Source organism: Trichechus manatus, unplaced genomic scaffold (genome assembly GCF_000243295.1).
Source record: "Trichechus manatus latirostris isolate Lorelei unplaced genomic scaffold, TriManLat1.0 scaffold00111, whole genome shotgun sequence".
Lineage (NCBI taxonomy): Eukaryota > Metazoa > Chordata > Mammalia > Sirenia > Trichechidae > Trichechus > Trichechus manatus.
Genome location: NW_004444047.1, coordinates 1,152,496 through 1,158,495, shown reverse-complemented (window position 1 = coordinate 1,158,495; position 6,000 = coordinate 1,152,496). Strand labels below are relative to the sequence as shown.

Genomic DNA, 6,000 nt, shown 5'->3' with positions numbered 1-6,000 from the left:
AGCTGAGACCCTGACCGGCCGGGCGGGGCGGGGGGCTGGGGACTTGCGCAGGGAGACCTCAGCTTCCCCGGCGCGAGGGTGTCCACAGCGGGTCGTGGCGATGCCCGAGGGCGTGGAGGGCAGCTGCGCCCCCTTTCAACAGGCGCGTAGGCACCGGGCGAAAGATGCGCGCACCTGGGTGGGCTTAGCCACGATCCCAGTCCCCTGACCCCTGCAGACAGGTGCAGCTCCGTCCAGTCCTAAAGGGAAACAGACTTAGAGGCTTCCTCCGGGCCAGGGGCGCAGGGTCTGGACAGGGCTTTGCCTCCTTCCTCCCCCCTCACCGACCCCAGCCCTGCCCTGGTGACTCCGACTTCTAGGAACAGACCTTTAGGAGCCCAGGCGTGCGAGTGAAGACAAGGGAATTCGGCGGAAGGATGCGCAAACCACTGCTAAACCCGGCATCCGTCTAAACCTTGGACACTAGGGCCTTGGTTACAGTGGGGATGCACACGGCCAGATGCAAACAGCAAAATGCCAAGCAACACATAGCAAAGTTCTATTCCGTAAAGTGAAAAGATACTGAGAAATATTTACCAAAAGGAACTACACAGAAATATTAACACAGGTCATCTCTGGGGGGTGGTGGTTAGTTGCCTTCTCGCGTCAGTTCAGACTCATGGCAGCCCCGTATGTGCAGAGTAGCACTGCCCCACAGGGTTTTCAAGACTGTGACCTTTCAGAAGCAGATCGCCAGCCCCGTCTCCCGAGGTCCTTCTGGGTGGGTTCCAACCACCAACCTTTCAGCTAGCCCATCACTTAACTGTTTGCACCACCCTTTTCTTCTTTAAACTCTGCTGCGGTTCACCCGTTTCCTACGCTCAGATTGCTTTAATTAAACGCCAGGGCACACACCAAAACACACCCCCTGACAGAAATCAGACTACTGGTTGCTTCTGGCGAGGGGGGTGTTGGCTGGGAAGGGGCATGAAAACCTGTAATGCTAGAAATGGTCTCTGGATAGGCCTTCATCCAAACTAACCGAACAATATAGTGCTTGGAAATTACATCTCAACTTAAAAATGTTTAAGTCCGTGTAGGGTCAAAATTGTTCCGGGTCACCTGTGGACCAGTGTCCGAGGGCTGGCCAGACTCGGTCTGGGGCTCGCTGCGCTTGGCCTGTGACAGCATGCACAGGCGCCGGGCTGTGAGCACAGCTTCCCCCGGCTGATCTTCTGGAACGCAGAATTACCAAACCACAGCAGGAGCTTCTTCATTCAGAAGAAGCCTAGAAAGTCCACCAGACAAGAATTGAAAAGACAAACAGTGACAAGTGACAGCAAAGGTGTGGAGGGACTGGAACTGTCATATATCGCTGGCAGGAGTGGAAGCTGCACCAGCAGTTCTGGAAAAGTCTGGCAGTTTCTGATGTAGTTACACAGGCACAGACTGTATGACCCAGCACGCCTAGGAATATACACTTAAGAGAATTAGAAATGCCCACGAGATGCAAATATTCACAGCAGCATTATTCATAATAGCCAAAAACTGGAAACGATCCCCAAACCCACCAACTGGTGAACAGGCAAACAGCAATGAAAAGGAAGAAACTCCTCCTGTGTGCCATACCATGGGCGAACCCCAAAAACGGTGTGCTAAGCGAGAGATACCAGACACAAAACGCAAGTTGCGTGAGTCCATGTATATGAAATTTCTTTAAAATGCAAATTTCTAGAGACAGAAAGCAAATTAGCGTTTGCCTGGGGCTGGAGCAGGGACACACTCCAAACAGGCAAAAGGGAACTCTCTCAGGGGATGAAAATACTCTAACGCTGGATTGTGGCGATAGTGGTGTAAAATTTACTAAAAATTTACTAAAAAATCCCAGAACAATGAGTGGATTTTATGGTATACAAATAATTCCTCAACAAAGGAGAGTTGATTCTGGCTGGAAGGATTCGGGAAGAAGTCCTTGTTAAGAAAAATCATCCAAAACTTGGAAATCAGGCAAAAGCAGGGGTGGAGGGTGGAAGGAAAGCTTCCTTTCAGTTTATACCTGGGCATTTTTAACATGCCTGCCCAACAACTACTGAATTCTCTAGGAGAATGTGCCTGTGGTATTTATTTTTTGATTAAAGCCCAGCTACTTCAAGGTTACATGTTAACTTGTAGATTTATGTCCCACAGAAAAGACAATCCCAAAGATGATGATTAACTGCCCTGCAGGACACTCACCAGTTTGTCTGTTTAAATCTAACCAAGCAATCCCGTTCTAACTCTTTTTGGGTTTTATGCCTATAAACACTCAATTCCTCAAATGCTCTTGGAATCAGCTTTACCATCTCCCTGTTCTCCTCAATGAGATAAATCTCTGACTCGTGGTCTTTTTTCTTAAAAAAAAGTGAATGTTATGAGAAAAGGTTGTGTGTGTGAGGTGCCGTCTAGTTGATTTCTGACTCACAGTGACTCCACGTGACAGAGGAGAACTGCCCTATAGGGTTTCCAAGGCTGTAATCTGGGCTCAAAAGGGGCAGTCTGGCGCAACGGGGAGAATTTGAGTACGGTCTGAGTACCAGATGCGATTATGGAATTACTGTTCATTTCCAGAGGTGCAATGCTAGTTTCGTGGTTTTGTAGGAGACCGTCTTTGCTCTTACGGGATACACACTCAACTACTGAGGGGTGAGACGTCACAATATCTGCAACTGTCTTCTAAATGGTTCAATTTTCCAAAAACAGAAAAAGTGGACATGGCAAAAGGTCAACAACTTTTCAGTCTAGCTGGAGACTGTATGGGTGTTCATGACATTGTTCTTTGAACCCTCCTATAGGTTTGAAGTTTTTCTTCGTGGGCTTCAGAAGCTTGTAAGAAGGTGAGGTGACAGCCTCCTTCCAATGTCCTCTCAAATGCCGTCCTCACGGACACACTCCCTGACCAGTGGAACTTCGACGAGGCCTGTTAGCCTCCTCCCAGCATCAGGTCTGCCTGCTCAGCACTTATCACAACTTGTAATGACTCGGTGACTGTAAAATCTCTGAAAGCGGAGACTTCAGCTGTCACTCTCCGCAAAGGAACACTGAGGATCGCCGAGGAACGCCGAGTTAAGTACATGGCACACAGTGGGCATCCAAGCATTTGTGGAATAAACGTGCCTTTACACGAATCCCAGGTCCCTGGGTGGCACAAACCAACTGCACTCAACTACTAACATCAAGGTTGGCAGTTTGAAGCCACCTGTGGTACAGGGAAAGAAAGGCCTGGTGATCTGCTTGTGCAAAGATCATAGCTAAGACAACCCTATGGAGCAGTTCTACTTTGTGACACAGAGTTGCCATGAGTTGAAATCGACTTGACGGCAATGGTTTTTTATTTTCACATGAAATCATTTATTATTCGTTTCTTCCTTCTTTCCTTCCACCCATCCCTCCACCCACCCCCCATTCCATCCACTCACCATCCCTCCATCCACCCACTCATTTCATCCATCTACCCATCCACCCACCCATCCCTCCATCCACCCACTCATCCCTCCATCTACCCATGCACCCACCCATCCCTCCATCCACCCACTCACCCATCCCTCCATCTACCCATGCACCCACCCATCCCTCCATCAACCCACTCACCCATCCATCCATCCACCCACCCATCCACCCACCCATCCCTCCATCCAACCTCCCATCCATCCACCCATCCATCCATCCACCCACCCATCCGTCCACCCATCCCTCCATCCATCTACCCATCCATCCATCCACCCACTCATCCACCCACCCATGCCTCCATCTGTCTACCCATCTGTCCGGCCAGCCACAATTTATGGTGCTCGGCTCTAGAAATGGAGATGAACGGGCCCTTGCCCTCGAGTAGCTCACGGACTATCAGACAGACAGACAACGGCTACACCTGGTGGTCAGGGTTATGACAGAGAGAAACCTCTGAGGCTCAGACGATCCCCAAGGAGGCCGCTGACCCAGCCTGAGGGGTTAGTGGTGGACTGTCTGGAACCAATTCCTGCAGCTGGAAGGGAGCTAGTCACAATGTAGCTCTGTCCTCAGCCTCTGCAGGCCTCCTACCAACAGCCAGGCCCCCAGCCAAGCACCTGGTGCTGCACGCACTCACGATCGTGAGTCCACACGCTCACTGAATCAATACGGTGGCAAATCAAGGTACCCGTTAAGTTGTGTTCACCAAACACACTGCTTGTCTTCTCTGGCAGGCTACAGCCTTCAAGGCACCTCGCCCATAGAGCTTCCATCGCAAATCCAAGAACTGCACACCGTTTACAAAGTCTTCGCTATGTTCACACTGTACCACGAGACAACAGACTGACTTTTACCAAAGGCTGAAATGGGAAACAAAGCAACAACAGAAGTCTGCAGAGCCGCTCTCCATCTCAGCCTGACACCAGAACTCCCAGCCACCTCCGTCCATGTCAGAGACTTCTCTCCTGACTCTATGGGGGACGATGGTCTGCGGTGACCGGCGCTCAGCCCTGGCCCCGTGCATGTCCACCATGACAGAGGGTGTGGGGCTCACCTGCTTCATCTACTACGCGGCCGTCGCCGCCCTCTGCGGCCAGGACGGCGGCATGGGAGCAGACGCTGGCAAACCCAGCCCACTGCAGGCCACCGGGCTTCCCGGGGACACAAAGGTGGCTGAGCAGCACTGTCAGCAACCCATCTGAGACCTTCAGTGCGTGAACCACGGCACAGCTGACCGAAGCACGCTGCCTCGGCAAGTCACGAGGAGAGGGTGGAGGAAGGCGCGATGCCCTGAGGAAACGCACACGTGGCAGCAGAAGCGAGAAGCCTGTTGGCAAAGTGGGGAGTGAACCGCCCGACTGACGGCGGGCCCCGCCCAGGTCTCGGCGCTAACGGGCCGGCAGACGGGGCCTCGCCCGTCCCCGTGGGTGTACATCCAGCAATACACAGGAGAGTCTGAGACAGAGAACAGCGGGGCGGGAGGCACCGGGAGGCACGCAGCGGAGAGTCTGAGACAGAGAACAGCGGGGCGGGAGGCACCGGGAGGCACGCAGCGGAGAGTCTGAGACAGAGAACAGCGGGGCGGGAGGCACCGGGAGGCACGCAGCGGAGAGTCTGAGACAGAGAACAGCGGGGCGGGAGGCACCGGGAGGCACGCAGCGGAGAGTCTGAGACAGAGAACAGCGGGGCGGGAGGCACCGGGAGGCACGCAGCGGAGAGTCTGAGACAGAGAACAGCGGGGCGGGAGGCACCGGGAGGCACGCAGCGGAGAGTCTGAGACAGAGAACAGCGGGGCGGGAGGCACCGGGAGGCACGCAGTGGAGTGGCTGGGGGTGAGCTCAGGGGGCACCCCGAGACAAGCAGCTCACAGGAGTTGCTGCAGGCAGAGCGCTCCAGGCAGGAGGAAGAGCAAACGCAGAGGCCTGAGCGGAGACAGCCGGGACCCCGAGGGACAGAAAGTCGTGTGGCTGGATGGGCAGCAGTCAGATCGTGCGGAAGGGGGTCCTTGTCAGGCGGTGACAAAAGCGTGCATTTTAGTCAAATGTGAGAAGAAACCACTGGCAGATTTTAAGTAGAAGTAGCTGTTGTTGGTAGTTACCTTCTCGTGTAGATTCCGACTCATGGCGGCCCCACGTGTGCAGACTAGAACAGCTCCGCGGGGTTTTCAAAGCTGTGACCTTTCAGAAGCAGATCGCCAGGCCTGTCTTCTGAGGCACCTCGGGGTGGGTTCGAACTGCCAATCTTTCAGCTAGCGGTGGAGCGCATAACCTCTGGCACCACCCAGGGACTCTTTAGTAGACGAGTGACATGATTCAGTGGTGTACAGAGAACAATATCCAGTACGGTCAGACTGGCTTTCTGGGTGACAGGATTATGGGTGATGCTAGCTTTCATTACATTATATCTGATTTATAAATTTCCTGTAACCGTTAACATTTATAGCCCAAAAATGGTATTCGCAAGTAAAAACAACAAAAATAAAACCAAAGCCAAAAAGTAACCCGAAGTAGCAGCTGAATGTGCTCCTTAGCAGGG

At 52.9% G+C, this 6,000-nt stretch overlaps 1 protein-coding gene across 2 annotated transcripts in view; it reads right to left on the bottom strand.

Moving 5' to 3' along the window:
- Positions 1-6,000, bottom strand: part of TBC1D14 (TBC1 domain family member 14) — a 93,151-nt gene that overhangs the window by 29,978 nt on the left and 57,173 nt on the right. The window lies entirely within an intron of this gene.